This window comes from Citrus clementina, unplaced genomic scaffold (assembly GCF_000493195.1).
Source record: "Citrus clementina cultivar Clemenules unplaced genomic scaffold, Citrus_clementina_v1.0 scaffold_3, whole genome shotgun sequence".
NCBI lineage: Eukaryota > Viridiplantae > Streptophyta > Magnoliopsida > Sapindales > Rutaceae > Citrus > Citrus x clementina.
The window spans coordinates 31236450-31255881 of NW_006262339.1; the positions used below are offsets into that span (position 1 = coordinate 31236450).

At 36.8% G+C, this 19432-nt stretch overlaps 3 non-coding genes across 3 annotated transcripts; 1 reads left to right on the forward strand and 2 right to left on the reverse strand.

Annotated features, from left to right (window-relative positions):
- Nucleotides 1–228: 228 nt before the first annotated feature.
- Nucleotides 229–335, forward strand: LOC112100560. The gene has a single exon (XR_002906928.1). It is a non-coding gene; the product is annotated as a small nucleolar RNA R71 (small nucleolar RNA).
- A 6654-nt stretch (nucleotides 336–6989) lies between these two features.
- On the reverse strand, nucleotides 6990–7096 carry LOC112100433. The gene has a single exon (XR_002906805.1). It is a non-coding gene; the product is annotated as a small nucleolar RNA R71 (small nucleolar RNA).
- Nucleotides 7097–15389: 8293 nt separating this feature from the next.
- LOC112100544 lies at nucleotides 15390–15496 on the reverse strand. Its single transcript, XR_002906912.1, has one exon. It is a non-coding gene; the product is annotated as a small nucleolar RNA R71 (small nucleolar RNA).
- Between the last annotated feature and the right edge of the window lie 3936 nt (nucleotides 15497–19432).

Genomic DNA, 19432 nt, shown 5'->3' on the forward strand with positions numbered 1-19432 from the left:
GCTGACAATGCTATCAAGGCATTTACGTTATGAACTCCTGCTGTTCCTCTTGCTGCAGCTTGTTTGGTTGATGGCCACTGATAGTTATTGTTGGCTATTCTCTCCAAAATTTCATAAGCCTCATTGTAAGACTTAGATAACAAGGCCCCATTTGCTGAAGCGTCCACCATCAATCTAGTGCTTTGGTTGAGACCATTATAGAAAGTTTCCAACTGTATGCAGCAAAGAATACCATGATGAGGACATTTTCTGAGTAACTCCTTAAATCTCTCCCATGCGTCATACAAGCTCTCATCTTCAAGTTGATGGAAAGATGCGATCTCATTCCTCAACTTTGCATTCTTGGTTGGTGGGAAGTATTTTAAAAAAAATTTGTCAGCCAAATCATTCCATGTAGTGATAGAATTTGGTGGTAGAGAATTCAACCATGCTCTTGCTCGATCTCTCAAAGAAAAGGGGAAAAGTCTGAGTCTCAATGCTTCCTGCGATGCTCCAGCAATCGTGAAAGCATCACTCACTTCAAAAAATAACTTAAGGTGTAGATGAGGATCTTCGGATGGCAAACCATTAAATTGCCCCACTGTTTGAAGCATCTGAAACATCACGGATTTGAGTTCAAAATTGTCAGCTTGAACGTCGGGTCTAACTATTCCTGGATGTATGGCTTGAGGAGTCAACACTGCGTAGTCTCGAATGGCTCTTGTTGTGCAAATTTTATTGAACTCGCAAGTGCACAAATCTATTGTAGAATAGACTAATAGTGACGAGTGTCGATCCCACGAGGAGGTGGATTTTAATTGTGTGTAGAATTAATTTTGTAAATAGTTGGTTGGATTTCTGGTGAAATTGATTTGGAATATTCTAAAACTTAAATTAAAATGGCGAGAATAAATTGAAGATAGATCTATTGAAATGAAGCACTTGGGTATCCGGATCCGTATCAACATGCATCATGGGCTAAATAATCCTTATTAATGCCAATTAAATCATGAGGGGGGAATCCACACCTCATGAACCACGCTCTAATCAATATGGTGCTAAGGGCTTATCGTGCCAAATAATAATAACTTTGTACTAGAGGGCCGGTGAAACCAAAGCGGTACTAGACAAGATTAGTATTATTTGTCGACGAGAAGTCAAAACATCCACAAAAATTAGAGGGGAAGAGAAAGTAAATTTACCAAATAAAGCCCATGACACATGTTGAGACTTCACCTTCAACCCAAGCTTGAAAGAAAATTAGCCACTCATAATTGAACTAAGGGCAAAATGGGAATTTATTAAAATACGTAGAAAATACAAGATGAAGAAGGAATTACAGAAAATGGATCCTAAAAATGGATTTAAAGATATTAAATTAGGGGGAGAGGCCCCCTTTTTATAGATACATGGAGTAAATCATGGTCATCGGATTAAAAACAGTTTAGACGTTCAGGATTGTGCCACGTCATCAGTCAACAGTATGCGGTTTGACCACGCGGATGAACAGTAACACGGTTTGACCCGGGTTGAACAGTGACGCGGTTTGGTTAAAAATAATCCTGTGTGATGCATGTACCGTACGCGAGATTTTTCATCCACTGATATGCTGCCACGTCACCATCAACAGTACATAAGAATTTTAGTCCAACAAGATCGTGACACCTCATCAGTCAATGCCACATCATCGGTCAATACCACGTCATTGATCCGTCTATGTGAACAGTGTCATGAACAGTAACGTAGACAGTACCGTACACGTGAATAGTACCGTACATGTGAATAGTGTCATTTTTCCTTTTATGCTCCTCCTAAGGTTTTCGACGGTCCTGAGTTCAAAAGTGATGTCCGTTTTGCCGTCTGATCTCTCGTTTATTGTGAAATGACCATGATGCCCCTAAAATACATAAAATACTTAATTAAAATCAAACACACATAATTAAATTGCAAGAAGCTTAAATACATAAAAGTAAGGGTTGTTAGTAAAACTTGAAATGTAAAATGATGATTTTCTCCTTTATAAATATACATTTTCTAACACTCAACAGCTCTATCTCTATCATTGGCCATGTGAATAATGTTGTTGTTCCCTGGTTGCCTTTGAACACATTGTCCATTCAGACCTTTATGTACATTGACTGGTTGTATCCCCTCTCTACGGTTCAAGTTTCTCAAATCTTGCAAATCATCCATTGCTACAGCAGCTTATAATTCTCGATGCTCTCTTCTCAATCTCCTTGCAGTTCTTTCAATTTCTGGATCAAACTGTAAGTCAACAAATTTATATTTGCGCATGCAAGGGTTGCTAGATCACCTATGTCAACAAAATAAACAAATTAAAATAAAATTAGCACCGTTAAAACTAATTTCACAAATCACAATTAACAATCAGTCCCCGGCAACGGCGCCAAAAACTTGTTGGTTATCCCTATGTCTAGTTCATCACTAATCTTAAATCAGGCATGGCCCTTTTGGGACTCAAGCAAAACTCAATCCGGGAGACTCAATTTAAGATCAAGTATTGTTCTGATATGTTCCACTAAGATAGGCCATTTTGCTGCTCTCTCCTAACTTGTATCATTAAATGGGTGATCAACCGAAATAATGAATAAAATAAATACTATCAAAACAAACTGCTACATCAAACATTCAGCAACACATATATTCAGTCAATAAACCATCAAGATTGTTTATCACTCAACCACAAATAAATTTAGTTCATAGTTTGTAAAAACTTATTGGTGTATAAATACTAATGATATTGGTGTCAATGTGCAAGTGTACACAACAAGTAATAAAGTGATGAGTATTCAAGATCGTCTCCACAGAGATTGAACATGCAGCAACACATATATTCAGTCAATAAACCATCAAGTTTCTTGTTTACTATTTATTCATGGGGATGTGTTTCATGGCCGGAATTTTGTTCTTTATTTTGCTTTTGCAAACCATGAACTAAATTTATTTGTGGTTGAGTGATAAACAATCTTGATGGTTTATTGACTGAATATATGTGTTGCTGCATGTTCGCTGTAGCAGTTTGTTTTGATAGTATTTATGTTTATTCATTATTTCGGTTGATCACCCATTTAATGATACAAAAACTTGTGTTGCTGCACCTAAGGAGAAAAATACAAAAGAATCAAAAGAAAAACAAGATTCGAGAGAGAGATTAAGGGCTGCACAAGAGGAAATTGCAGAAATCAATTGGGAGCTCAATCATTCTTATTCTTATCTTGCTTTCTCGTTTTCTATTTATTTATGGGGATGTGTTTGGCTGAAACTTTGTTCTTTATTTTTCTTTTACAAACCAATTGATTTCTGCAAATTATTTTTATGAAATGAGAGTTAAATAATTAATTTCCTTGTGTTTTTATGCCAACATAAGATATAGCATTACACGATTAGGTTCTATTTACCCTACAAGGTGAATCCCTATGTCTAGTTCATCACTAATCTTAAATCAAGCATGGTCCTTTTGAGACTCAAGCAAAACTCAATCCTGTGATAACTCTATGAAATGAGAGTTATCATGGCACTTTTAGGCTTAAATCAATATTACTTAGAGAGTAAATTATGTGTTTCTATTGCATTTTTGTTACATTTTGCATAAATAATCATTTTAGACAGTCTTAATAAGTTTTGCTCGATTTAAAGTAATTTGTGCTCAAATTGTGTGCATAATTGTAGGTTTCCAGAAGCTTATAATTCATGAACGGAATGCTATGCAATAGGCTTGCAAAAATAAAGAAAAAACATGGCTACAAAAGAGTTGAAACAAATTTGGAACAGTGCAGTTGCTGTAGATATTACTGTAGCAACCATTGCTGTAGCCGTTGCTGTAGCAATCCTAGAACAACGACAGAGAAAATTCTGTGCGGGATAACTGCATAATTGTGATCTGCAGTTTCCTAATCTGACTTATGCGCGACTTAAACTTTCGTTTACCCTAATTTTCAACTATAAAAGAAGCACACATCATAAGGAATAAAGAGAGCCATAACCCAAGGAGAAAAACACAAAGAAACAAAAGAAAAACAAGATTCAAGAGAGAGATCAAGGGCTACACAAGAGGAGAATTTGCAGAAATCAATTGGGAGCTCAATCATTCTTATTTTTCTCTTGCTTTCTCGTTTTCTATTTATTTATGGGGATGTGTTTCATGGCTGAAACTTTGTGTTATAGTGCAATTTATGCACTAGTTTTGCATTGTTTACTTCCCTTAATATCGATGTTTTGCACTTAATAATAGTGATTTACTTGTGTTTTACATTTGTAGGTGCAATTCTATTGATTGGTGATAAAATTGAGCTATAAGATGATGTTTAAAGACGATTGTTCTCTTGGAGAAATTTAGAGAGTCAGAAGAACTTTGTTGATAAGGCGTGGGCGCGTACTGTCAACTGCGGACCTGCAGTTTTTAGTTTAACGTGTTTTGTATTTTTGGCTATTTTGTAATTACGAATTTAATATTTAAGATATTAGTATTTTATTTTAAATAGAACTCTAAAAGAGAAGAGAGAGAGAGTATTTAAGGAGGAATCTATTGTGAAAGAAAGGGGGGATTTTGGATTGGAGAAAAAGAAAGAAACCCTAGATCTAATTTTTCTCTTCTCTCTATGAAGAACTAAACCTATTTTTCTGGTTGAAGGATAATGAGGCTTTGATTCATCACTACTGTGAGATCTTTCTTATGCTTTAATTGTTTTATTACTTTTTGGGTATTTGTTTATTCTCTGAATTAGTTTCATGATTATGTTTGTTAATTAGGTAATTGGCCACTATTTAATTATCAACTTAATCTATTGTCAATTAAAGGATTCATCGTATGAAGAATTTAATGTTTGTGACAAATAACATAGCAGAGAGTTGTGTTGTGAGAATAAACTATCTAATTTAAATGAATCATCATATCTGTTGATTAGGATTTAGGTCTCTCTAGTTTTTCAGGCTGTCAATTGATTAAATCCTATGATCGTATCTAGGGTTGTCTATTGATTAGGGAAATAACTGATGTGCTCATAATTTATCTATTATTTTAATACTTTTATAATTAATTTATGTTAAATTATATTTTATTATATTAATTTTTATCTTAATTTTTATATTTATTCATTGTAGGAATATTGGGAATATTAATGAGAAAAGAAGCTTAAAGAGGAAACAAATTGGAGTATAATAGAGATAATGTGGAAGCAAGAGGGAAAGAAATAAAAAGCCAAATTTAATCATCATGCATGCAACACGTGGGGAAAGCATTGAATATTTGTTGACAAATATGGCAGCAAATTGGGAAGCATTAAAGAATTAATTTGCAAATTGGACAATCAAACTTTACAAGTCATGTGGATGGGCTTAAAAGGTGGCTAGAATTGTTTTGTTTGAAATCCTTTTCATTTAAGGATTCATGGGCTGGATTTGCAATCCTTTTCCTTGAAGGATTTGGAAGAAACCACATCATTATAAAAGAGAAGAAAGGCAGCCGCACAAGAGGGGAGAAGCCAAGAGAAAAGAGAAAAATAATAGAGCAGCAGCCGCAAGTTTTGAGGAAAACCGAGAGCAGCGGGAATAATTTAGAGCAGAAGGAAGACACATTAATTCTTGAGTTTTTTCTTTCTCTCTTCTCTATTATCTTACTTGAATGTTTCCAATTAAATTAATGGATTCTCTTTATATTCCCATGAACTAATTTATTTTACTAGGGCTACGATGTAGCCTAACTATGAAGATTTAATTCCATAAATCTATGTTATTTTTAATTAATTATTCCATGATTGAGTGTTCATTATTGTGCTTAATGCTTTTAATTATTTGGCCAATATTTGAATGATTTGAGGATACATAATGAGACCGAGAGAAGATTTATGTATTTTAGCTCTGTGTAATGGATGCCATGAATTGAACGAAAGACAGAGATGTGCCAACGTGATTCGTGCAGTTTTATCTAAGAATTTCCATAGAACTTAATGAATCTTTGCATATTTAAATTCACATAGAGATATAGTGGGTTGATATGTGGAGATATTTTTGATATTACTCGAGAGAGGATATTGAATAAATTAGGGAAATTCACTGTCAACATGGGTAATAAACTTTAATAGCATAGATGGATGATTAAATTGGATTGGTTATGGTGAAATCGAATGTCCTAGTGTTTTAATCTCTTAGTAATTTTCTATTATTGTCTGCATCTTTGTTTAATTCTTAATTATTTTATTTTATTTAATTTTAATCTAAATTCGCCTAATCGATTGTTCAAATAAAGTAGGGTTAGAATAATTTCGGTAACTAATAGGATATACAATCTCTGTGGGACGATACTCTACTCTTCATTATATTACTTGTGCCGACTAGTACAATTGCTAATTTACGCATCAAGTTTTTGGCGCCGTTGCCGGGGATTGTTTGGATTAGTATCGATACCAACTAACCTTAGTTTAATTTGAATTTTATTTTTATTGTTTTTATTTGAATTTTTATTTTCTTGTTTAAATTTTATGAGACGTTCAAGAAGTTTTGACTTATTGCCTTTTGATCCAGAGATTGAACGTACGTGTAGAAGGCTTAATAAAGAAAGGAGAGAAGCTTCACAGGAGCAACAATTAATCATGGCTGACGAAGCATTACATGGAAATGAGGATGCAAAACCCTTAAGAGATTATGTTGTACCTACAGTTAATGGTGCCCGCTCAAGCATTGCACGTCCTGCCATTCAAGCCAATAATTTTGAAATTAAGCCAGCTATAATCCAGATGATTCAGACGTCAGTACAGTTTGCTGGGATGCCAAATGATGATCCAAATGCTCATATTACAAATTTCTTAGAAATTTGTGATACATTTAAGCAAAATGGTGTTTCAGACAATGCTATCAGGCTAAGGCTTTTTCCGTTCTCACTGAGAGATAAAGCAAAAGAGTGGTTGAACTCACTCCCTGCTGGAACAATCACTACTTGGGATGATTTAGCACAGAAGTTTTTAGCAAAGTACTTTCCTCCAGCAAAAACAGCCAAATTGAGGAATGACATCACAACCTTTGCTCAATTCGAGATGGAATCATTATATGAAGCGTGGGAGAGATACAAAGACCTACTAAGAAAATGCCCACATCATGGTCTACCAGTTTGGCTTCAGGTGCAGACATTTTACAATGGTTTGGGATCCAATACTAGAACAATGATTGATGCTGCAGCAGGAGGAACGTTAATGGGAAAAACACCAGAAGCAGCTTATGAATTATTGGAGGAGATGGCATCCAACAATTACCAGTGGACTTCAGAGCGATCAATGCCAAGGAAAATTGTAGGAGCCCATAATGTAGATGTTGTCACTGCTTTAGCTGCACAGATGACTGCTTTATCTAATAAGCTGGAGCACCTAAATGTTAGTGCAATTCAAACTCAAGTGTGCGAATTATGCGGAGGGAACCATACCAGTGTCAACTGCCAAGTTGGAAGTCCTTTTGCGTTGTCATCTGCTGAACAAGCTCATTATGTGTCAAACTTCCAGAGGCAACAAAATAACCCATATTCTAATACCTACAATTCTGGCTGGAGAAACCACCCGAATTTGTCATGGAACAACACTCAAAATACATTGAAGCCACCTCTAGGGTTCCAATCACAAGAGAAGAAGTCAAATTTGGAAGATGCTCTTACCCAACTTACAACACATATGTCTCAATTCATGACCAAAACAGAGACAACTTTTCAGAATCAAGCTGCATCAATCCGGAACCTCGAGGTGCAAATGGGTCAGATTGCAAACTTGTTATCCAGCAGACCACAAGGCTCTCTGCCGAGCAACACAGAGACAAATCCAAAGGAACAAATGAATGCAATTATGCTTCGGAATGGTAGACAACTTGAAGCTCCGCCAAAAGAAGTAAAGGAAGTTGAAGAAGATAACATGGAGCAAACTAAAGACACCACTAGAACATATGAGACAGCAAGTGTAGAAATTCCACAATCACAACAATCAGCACCAGTCAAAGCTTATGTCCCTTCAATCCCGTTTCCTCAGCGCCTTCGGAAAAACAAATTAGATAAGCAGTTCTCTAAATTTCTTGATGTCTTTAAAAAGTTGCATATTAACATTCCTTTTGCAGATGCATTAGAACAAATGCCAAGCTATGCTAAATTCATGAAAGAAATTTTATCCGACAAGAGGAAATTAGAAGAGCATGAAACCGTGTTGTTAACTGAAGAGTCAACTGCAATTCTACAGAATAAATTGCCACCGAAGTTGAAAGATCCAGGGAGTTTTTCTATCCCATGTACTATTGGAAATACTTATTTTGATAAAGCTTTGTGTGATTTAGGTGCAAGTATTAATTTGATGCCTCTATCTGTTTTCAGGAAATTAGGACTTGGTGAACCAAAGGCAACAACTGTTTCTCTTCAATTGGCAGATAGGTCTATAAAGTATCCTAAAGGAATGATTGAGGACGTACTTGTTAAGGTTGACAAGTTTATATTTCCTGCAGATTTTATTGTTTTGGATATGATTGAAGATCGAGAGATACCAATCATTTTAGGCCGACCATTCTTGGCCACAGGAAGAACTCTTATTGATGTCCAAGAAGGAAAACTAATCCTTAGGGTGCAAAATGAGCAAGTCACTTTCAATGTATTCAAAGCAATGAAATATCCATCGGAGATCGACACGTGCCTTCAAATAGACACCATTGATAAGGAGATAATTGAGAGCTTTCGCGATACAATGCCAAATGACACACTAGAAGGATGTATTGTTCACTCTGGGACTACTCAATCTACGAATACAAGTATTCAGGAGTATGCACGGTATTTGGAAGCTTCACCATTTTACGTGCCCTCGAAAAAGCCAGAATTGGAAGAGCTTGGTAGAAATCCTTCTAGACCAAAACCTTCAATAGAAGAACCTCTAAAACATGAGCTTAAGCCGTTGCCCTCTCATTTAAGGTATGCTTATTTAGATGATAACTCTAAGCTACCAGTTATTATTTCTTCTGCCTTGACAGATCTTGAAGAGGAAAAGGTACTTCGAGTTTTGAGGGATCACAAAGCTGCTCTAGGATGGACTATTGCCGACATCAAAGGAATAAGCCCTTCAATTTGCATGCACAAGATTCTAATGGAGGAGAGTTATCAGCCGACAGTACAGCCACAAAGGCGCCTAAATCCAAACATGCAAGAAGTGGTTAGGGCAGAGGTGCTTAAATTATTGGATGCTGTGATAATTTATCCAATCTCTGATAGCAAATGGGTCAGTCCAGTGCAAGTGGTACCAAAGAAAGGAGGAATGACGGTCGTGAAGAATGACAACAATGAACTTATCCCAACAAGGACAGTCACAGGTTGGCGGGTATGCATGGATTACAGAAAACTTAATGCTGCTACTAGAAAAGACCATTTTCCACTACCTTTTATTGATCAAATGTTGGAGAGACTTGCTGGCCATGCTTACTATTGCTTTTTAGATGGATATTCAGGCTATAATCAAATCCCTATAGCACCAGAAGATCAAGAGAAAACCACCTTCACATGTCCTTATGGTACATTTGCTTATAGAAGAATGCCATTCGGCTTATGCAATGCACCGGCTACCTTTCAACGTTGCATGATGGCAATATTTTCTGATATGGTGGAGAGATTCATTGAGGTGTTTATGGATGATTTCTCAATTTTTGGATCTTCATTTGATCATTGTCTAAACAATTTAGATCTAGTTTTACAGCGATGTGAAGAGACAAACTTGGTTTTGAATTGGGAAAAATGTCTCTTTATGGTACAAGAAGGCATTGTGCTAGGTCATCGTATTTCAGCTAAAGGAATTGAAGTTGATAGAGCAAAGATCGAAGTCATTGAGAAGTTGCCACCACCGACTTCCGTGAAAGCAGTAAGAAGTTTTCTAGGGCATGCCGGGTTTTATCAACGTTTTATTAAAGATTTTTCAAAGATAACGAAACCCTTATGCAACCTTTTACTCAAGGATGTGCCTTTCAATTTTACCGATAAGTGTTTGCAGGCTTTTAACACTTTAAAGGAGAAACTGATTTCAGCTCCAGTTATTATGGCTCCAGATTGGGATCTGCCGTTCGAGGTTATGTGTGATGCGAGTGATTATGCTATTGGAGCAGTTTTGGGGCAGCGGTATAAAAACATGTTGCATGTTATTTACTATGCAAGTCGAACTCTGACAGACGCGCAATTGAATTATGCTACCACTGAGAAAGAGTTTCTAGCCATTGTGTTTGCACTAGAAAAATTCCGCTCATATTCGGTTTGCTCCAAGGTAATAGTTTACACTGATCATTCAGCTCTCAAGTATCTGTTCACAAAGGCAAATGCTAAACCAAGACTGATCCGTTGGGTGCTCTTACTACAAGAATTTGATTTAGAGATTCGGGATAAGAAGGGATCTGAAAATATGGTGGCGGATCACTTATCTCGGTTAGAGCAGGGAGAGCGAGGGGATAATGTAATGGTTTCAATCACCGAAGAATTTCCTGATGAAAAGCTGCTGGCCTTGCAGACTTGCGACGCACCATGGTATGCAGATTTTGTGAACTATTTGGCGAGCGCCGTTGTTCCTTCTGATTTATCATATCAACAGAAGAAGAAATTCTTTTCAGATGTCAAGTATTATCTTTGGGAAGATCCGTTCTTGTATAAGTACTGCTCAGATCAAATCATTCGGCGATGTGTCCCGGAAGAAGAGATGAGGAGCATTCTACAACACTGTCATTCTCGTGAAGTCGGTGGACATTTTGGCGCAACCAAAACTGCGGCAAAAGTGCTTCAATTAGGTTTTTATTGGCCCACCTTATTTAAAGATGCTTATGTTTTTGTTGCTGCTTGTGACCGGTGTAAGAGAACTGGTAACATTTCAAGGAAGAATGAAATGCCACTAACTAATATTCTTGAAATAGAATTGTTTGATGTTTGGGGAATTGACTTCATGGGTCTGTTTCCATCTTCCTTCAAGAATAAATATATTCTGGTAGCTGTTGATTATGTTTCTAAGTGGGTTGAAGCTGTTGCTTTGCCTTCCAATGATGCTCGGGTTGTTGTGAGGTTTTTGAAGAAAAATATTTTCACGCGGTTTGGCACTCCAAGAGCAATTATAAGTGATGGTGGCAAACATTTTTGCAATCGACAATTTGAAGCCCTCTTGAGCAAATACGGAGTCACACACAGAGTTGCCACCTCGTATCATCCACAAACTAGCGGCCAAGTTGAAGTTTCGAATCGAGAATTAAAGAGAATTTTGGAGAAAACAGTAAACGCTTCACGGAAGGATTGGTCGATAAAATTAGACGATGCACTCTGGGCGTATCGAACAGCTTTCAAAACACCTATTGGTATGTCTCCTTATCGTCTAGTATTCGGAAAAGCATGCCATCTACCTGTTGAACTTGAGCATAGGGCATATTGGGTGATGAAGATTTTGAACTTTGACATGCAAGCAGCAGGAGAAAAGAGATTGTTGCAACTTAATGAAATGGATGAATTTCGCAATGCAGCTTATGAGAATGCTCGGATCTATAAAGCCCGCACTAAACATTGGCATGACAAGCATATACTCAGACATGAATTTCAAGTTGGCCAAAATGTTTTATTATATAATTCTCGACTTCGGTTTTTCCCAGGCAAGTTGCGATCCCGTTGGTCTGGTCCTTTTATAATAACACAAGTCTTTCCGTCTGGCGTGGTAGAAGTTTCACATGATACAAAGGGCACATTCAAGGTTAATGGTCATCGATTGAAGCCTTATTTGGATGATGCATTTGATAAGCACAAGATAGCTATTGAGCTGTCTAGTCCTAAATGATGACCAGAGACAGTCAAGCTAATGACTATAAATTAAGCGCTTCTTGGGAGGCAACCCAAGCTTTCTAAACTTTATTATTGTCATTTTTATCTTTCCTTATTTTTCTTTTCTTTTACTTATTTTGTTTTTTTTTCTTTTAGGATTTTGCACAAGTTTGAGGGTCGATGAACATCTACTTTCCACATGCCTTTCAAACGACTCAGCTACAACTTTCCATCTTCAAGTGCAAAACTGGGGGAGTTTCTCTTTTCCTTTTCTTTTTCGTTACATTGAGGACAATGTTTATTTTAAGTTTGGGGGTGGGAATATTTGCTTTTCATTTAAAAAAAAAAGATTTTAATTCCTATGATGATATGATTGACAATAAATATGGTTCTTAGAAAGGGATGAATATTATCTTAGTTTATACTTGATTCTTGTGTTAGTTTCGTCTTGATTGTGATTCTTTAAATATCTTGCGCACTTATATCGATTCTTTTAGAATTTTGACTTGAGATTTGAGATTGATACAGCCTAAGTTGAGAATTTTAGATTGAGTAAATGATTGTTTGCCTTGATTCTACATTACTTAAGTTTACCCAGGCACCATAGTCAGAAATAGCTACCTACAACCCTTAAGAGTGAAGCTATCCTTGAGTAATTTGGGCCTATGTACCACCAGTATGTAGAGGATAATCTACCATGAGAAGAAGGCTACCTTAAGGGGTAGAGTGAAAGCTCCTGACTATGGACAAAGAAATGAAAAAAAAAAGAGAAAAAAAAAACATGTGCTTAAAAAAAAATGCAAACAAATTTATGCCTGAGAAAAAAAAAAAAAAAAAGAGATCAAGATGATGAGGTTAGTTTGACCTACTCTGTTTATTATTCGAGACAAAGGATGTGATGTTGAAAATCTTGAGAATGGGTTTTGATTGAATTGATTCACACACAACACAGGAATCCAATATGAGATGAGGCTGACCATTGAATTAAAGTTAGAACTTTGCTAATATTTTTAATTTTCTTTGAGCTATATACTTTATGCAATCTTTGAGGCATTTTTGATGATGTTTGTGGGTATCATCGCTGGAAACCCTCACGAGACTATAACTCGTCCACTAGGGCCGCCTAGGGGTTTAAAGGCTTGTTGCATACGCTAAATGCAATCGCGATCACCTGCGAAAGTGGTTTAGTTAGAACTTTCTTTTCGTAGTTTTAATTTTAGTTTTTGCTCGAGGACTAGCAAAATGTTAAGTTTGGGAGTATTTGATGTGCTCATAATTTATCTATTATTTTAATACTTTTATAATTAATTTATGTTAAATTATATTTTATTATATTAATTTTTATCTTAATTTTTATATTTATTCATTGTAGGAATATTGGGAATATTAATGAGAAAAGAAGCTTAAAGAGGAAACAAATTGGAGTATAATAGAGATAATGTGGAAGCAAGAGGGAAAGAAATAAAAAGCCAAATTTAATCATCATGCATGCAACACGTGGGGGAAGCATTGAATATTTGTTGACAAATATGGCAGCAAATTGGGAAGCATTAAAGAATTAATTTGCAAATTGGACAATCAAACTTTACAAGTCACGTGGATGGGCTTAAAAGGTGGCTAGAATTGTTTTGTTTGAAATCCTTTTCATTTAAGGATTCATGGGCTGGATTTGCAATCCTTTTCCTTGAAGGATTTGGAAGAAACCACATCATTATAAAAGAGAAGAAAGGCAGCCGCACAAGAGGGGAGAAGCCAAGAGAAAAGAGAAAAATAATAGAGCAGCAGCCGCAAGTTTTGAGGAAAACCGAGAGCAGCGGGAATAATTTAGAGCAGAAGGAAGACACATTAATTCTTGAGTTTTTTCTTTCTCTCTTCTCTATTATCTTACTTGAATGTTTCCAATTAAATTAATGGATTCTCTTTATATTCCCATGAACTAATTTATTTTACTAGGGCTACGATGTAGCCTAACTATGAAGATTTAATTCCATAAATCTATGTTATTTTTAATTAATTATTCCATGATTGAGTGTTCATTATTGTGCTTAATGCTTTTAATTATTTGGCCAATATTTGAATGATTTGAGGATACATAATGAGACCGAGAGGAGATTTATGTATTTTTGCTCTGTGTAATGGATGCCATGAATTGAACGAAAGACAGAGATGTGCCAACGTGATTCGTGCAGTTTTATCTAAGAATTTCCATAGAACTTAATGAATCTTTGCATATTTAAATTCACATAGAGATATAGTGGGTTGATATGTGGAGATATTTTTGATATTACTCGAGAGAGGATATTGAATAAATTAGGGAAATTCACTGTCAACATGGGTAATAAACTTTAATAGCATAGATGGAGGATTAAATTGGATTGGTTATGGTGAAATCGAATGTCCTAGTGTTTTAATCTCTTGGTAATTTTCTATTATTGGCTGCATCTTTGTTTAATTCTTAATTATTTTATTTTATTTAATTTTAATCTAAATTCGCCTAATCGATTGTTCAAATAAAGTAGGGTTAGAATAATTTCGGTAAGTAATAGGATATACAATCTCTGTGGGACGATACTCTACTCTTCATTATATTACTTGTGCCGACTAGTACACTTGCTAATTTACGCATCAATAACCAACGGTTGTACCTTGGTTATCGACTAGTTAAGGAGAGATTGGCTATTAGAGGGTCTCAATAGCTATAATCGGTCTATTCATGAGTAATAATAATCTATATTTGAATCAATGATCAGTAGTCGAATCAAGCTTAGTTAATTCCTTCAACGAGAGCTTTCTCCAATTTGAATTACAACTTTAATTTGCATTCTTGTTATTTTAATTTGATTTTTATTATTGTCAACAATTCCCCCATTTTACGTTTTACGTTTCAAAAGGATTTAATTAATTACCGATCTCTGTGGACACGACCCTGCTCAATCACTATACACAATTTATTTAGAGTAGGAATTTATTTTTGTTGGCTTCGACAACCATCAAATTTTGGCACCGTTGCCGGGGATTGGTGTCATTTATTTAATCCTTTTTACGTTTTACTTGGTGTATGGTTCGTTCTTCTCGTACAGGTACACTTTCGTTTGATCCTGAAATTGAGAAGACAGCTTGCCAGCTGAGACAGCAGACAAAGCGAGCTAAGCAACGATCCTTGTCGCCTTTGCTTTCTGAAACAGATACGGTGCCTGATTTAGTAGAATCATCTAGCGATTCAGAAGAACAAGTGATGGATAGAGCTGCACCTGTAGAAAGAACTCTTAGAGAGTTAGCTGAACCAGACTTGAATCAACAACCACTCTGCATTCAATATGTAGACTTGGAGGTAAATTTTGAATTAAAGTCTGGTCATATTCATTTATTACCCAAGTTTCATGGTTTTGCAGGTGAAGATCCTCATAAACATCTTAAGGAGTTTCATGTTGTGTGTTCAAGTATGAGACCACAAGGCGTGACTGAAGAGCAGATTAAGCTGCGTGCTTTTCCGTTCTCTGTAGATGGGCTAGCTAAAGATTGGTTGTACTACTTGCCTCCTGGATCGATTACAACGTAGAATGGTTTGAAGAAGCAGTTCCTTGAGAAGTACTTTCCTGCTTCAAGAGCTGCCAACATCAGAAAAGGTATTTGTGGGATCAGACAACTTCCTGGGGAGACTTTGTATGAGTATTGGGAGCGATTCAAACAATTGTGTGCCAGTTGTCCTCAGCATCAGATTTCTAATCAACTTCTTATTCAATATTTTTACGAAGGACTGTAATTGATGGATAGGAGTATGATAGATGCTGCTAGTGGAGGCGTGTTGGTGAACAAGACCCCTACTCAAGCAAAGGAGTTGATATCAAATATGGCTGCCAATGCACAACAATTTGGCAGCAGGCAAGATCTCACTTCAAAGAAGGTGAATGAGGTAAATATTTCTTCTGTTGAACAACGTTTAGATAAACTTACTTCTCTTGTGGAAAAGTTTGTTGTAGGTAATGTGCAACAGGTAAAGACTTGTGGCATTTGTTATAATATGGGTCATTCAACTGATATGTGTCCTACACTCCAAGAAGAACCCGTTGAACAAGCCAATACAGTTGGAGGATTTCCAGGCATGCCTCAGAGGAGGTATGATCCTTATGCACAAACATACAATCCGGGATGGAAGGATCATCCCAACTTCAGCTATGGAGTTAGGCCGTCAGGATTCCTACAACAGTATCCACCAAGACAACCAGCACCTCCACAGTCAACCTCCAAGTCAGGTATATCTCTTGAAGAAATTGTTAAATCGCTTACGACTAACACTCAACAATTTCAGCAGGCAACTACAGCAAGCATTCAGAACTTGGAGAACCAAATGAGTCAATTGGCGACTACAGTGAACCGTCTGGAGTCTCAAGTATTAGGGAGATTGCCTTCACAATATGAGGTGAATCCAAAGCAAAACGTTAGTGCTGTCATCCTTAGAAGTGGGATGGAGTTGCAAGAGCCTAGTAAGAAAGTGACAAAGCATGTAGAAGATGAGCTTGAGAAGAATGAATTGATGCCTCAATCTCATGATGCGGAACCCACCAGAGCTAAACCCCTACCTATTGTGATACCTCCTCCTTTTCCAAGCCGGTTTGCAAAATCAAAGAAGGAGGAACAAGAGAAAGACATCCTTGAGACATTTCGCAAGGTTGAGGTAAATATTCCTTTATTAGATGCTATAAAACAAATACCTCGATATGCTAAAGTCCTTAATGAACTGTGCACCTCTAAGAGAAAATTAAGAGGAGATGAAAAAGTTCACATGGGGGAGAATGTTTCAGCAGTTCTTCAAAAGAAACTACCTCCTAAGTGCAAGGATCCAGGTATGTTTACTATCCCTTGTAAAATTGGTAGTGTTAAAATTGAAAAGGCTTTGTTAGATCTAGGAGCTTCTATTAATGTCATGCCTCATTCCATTTATTCATCCTTGAATGTTGGTCTATTAAAAGAAACTGGCGTAATAATTCAACTAGCTGATAGGTCTAATGCATATCCTGATGGGGTATTAGAAGATGTCTTAATACAAGTTAATAAGTTGGTTTTTCCTGCTGATTTTTATGTACTTGATATGGAAGATGATAACTCCTCTAATTCTGTCCCAATTTTACTAGGAAGACCTTTTCTTAAGACTGCTAGGACTAAAATGGATGTATATAAAAGGGACTCTCACTATGTAGTTTGATGGAGAGGTTATAGAATTCAATATGAATGATACCATGAAATATCCTAATGAGGAACATTCGGTATTTTCTGTGGATGTTATTAACCCTATAGTGCAGGAAGTTTTTTACAAGAAAAAGACGAAGACATTTCATGATAGAATGATTTTGAGAAATGAGTTCTCTGTTGGTCAAAAAGTTCTTCTTTTTCATTCTAAACTTAAATTTTTTCCGGGTAAATTACGTTCTTGCTGGGTTGGACCTTTTATTGTTACTAATGTTTTTTCTCATAGTGCAGTTGAGATTCGAAGTCCGACCTTTGACAAAGTTTTTAAGGTTAATGGTCATCGCTTAAAACCTTTTTATGAAGGTTTTTCGGTGAATATTGTGGAGGATGTGGCTCTTGAGAGTCCCAATTATGGAGATTGATGCATAAATGTGTCTAGCCAAAGACATAAAACAAAGGCGCTTTTTGGGAGGCAACCCAAATGATTTATTTATTTTGGTTTTTGTTATATCTTCTTTTAATTTTGATTCAGATTTTTTTTAAAAATAATGTATTTGCTTATTTTGGCCAGAAGAAAATTTTTGATAAGGCGTGCCCACGTCTTAACTAAAAAATACTTCTGTAATTTTTAAAGTAAAATAGTTTTAAGGCGTGCCCACGTGCTTATTAGAAAAGTACTTCTGAAATTTTTAGTGTCTCAAAAAAAAAAAAACTTAATGTGTTTGCTTATTTTGGTCAGAAGAAAATTTTTGATAAGGCGTGCCCACGTGCTTATTAGAAAAGTACTTCTGAAATTTTTACAAAGTGATTCATCACTAAAAAAAAACAAAAAAAAAAGCAATGTATTTATTTATTTATTTTTTCCATCTTTTCTTTCTTTTATATATATATGTTTTTTTTTATTTAAAAAAAACAAAAAAAAAAAAAACACAAAAATCACAAATCACTGTTCACAAATCCCTAATTCAAAAAAAAAAATATTCACTGTTGATTATCTTTTTCACCCGCAGCAACCAACAACCAGCAGTCACAGCCCACGCATCAGCAGCAGCCGCGTGCAACACAACGCAGCACCAGCATCCCGCGACCAGCGAGCAGCAACCCGCGCGCGTAGATTCAGTTCTGCCCGCAGCGCGCAGTATCCCACAACGCAGCCCCAGTAGCACGAATCAACGTCACCAACGCAACCAGCCCGCGCGCAGCAAGCTCCAGCCATCACCATCGCGCAACGCAACGCAGCACCAGCATCCCACGTCTAGCAAGCAGCAACTCGCGCGCACAGATCCAGCCTTCGTCCAGCAGCGCGTAGAACCAGCGTCAGCCTAGCTCTCGCGCACAACACAGCCCACGCAGCGCGCAGATCCAGCAGCCCCAGCGCACACGCGCAACACAATCAGTGCCATCCTGCGTCCATCAAGCAAGCTCCAGCCGAGCAGCAATCGCAACGCAACCAGCCTACGACCTGTATTCCAGCCGGGTAAATCGAAATCCGTGAGTGCAATCATTGTAACAATGCCGAAGAGGAAAGCATCTACTTCCAAGTCATCTAAAAAGACACCCGTCGCAAAGAAATCGAAGATTGCCGCTCCCACTACGGTTCCATGGAACACAATTTCAGATTCACGTCAAGCCGTGAGACAAAGATCGAAACATGGAAAAAGCATGAGTGTTTTGCCACTTGCGGAATCCAATCTCGGAGGGTGCCTCGCATTCGCGACTCAACAAGAGAAAGAGAGGAATTTTTGGATATGTCTGTGTTTGAAAGAACAGGTGTGGTCGAATTCAAGGAGGGGAGATTTTAGTTTACTGAACCAGGACCCACTCAACCTCCAAAGAAGCTTTATGCTAGGAGTGGTGCTACCTCTGATGACGAGTTTGACGACGACACTGCTGCCCCGCCAACTATTCCTTCTACATTTGCACCACCTTTGAGCATTCAGTTAGAAAAAATGGAGCACAAGCTGAACAAGATAGAGCAGAATTTGGCCGCATACTTCGAGAGTGTGGGATTTACCCCACCATTTCCGCCAAGCCCATAGACGTTATGTGGATCAAAGCTCACAATTCAGAGAAGTCTCTTTTTGCCTTTAATCTTTTATCCTTATGCTTTAATTTTTATGTGAGCTTTGATTATCTTACATTAGGGACAATGTAAGTTCTTGGTGTGGGGGAGGGATTTTTGCATTATTGATGCCTGAAATTATTATTTTCACTCTACTCATCTATTTTCACTCTACTCATCCTTAAATGATTTTTGAGTTAGTATGCTTCATATATTATTAATTTTCTTTTCCTTTCTCTCTCACTACTCTTTTCCCATCTATCTCAAATTATTTACATCTATTTTTTTCTATCATATTCTTTCATCACTCACATTTTATCTTTCAATTTTCTTTTTACTACATACATCTTTCTCGCTTATTATCCTTTTTACCTTTCCTTTTATTTCTCACTCATACCTTCTTCTCA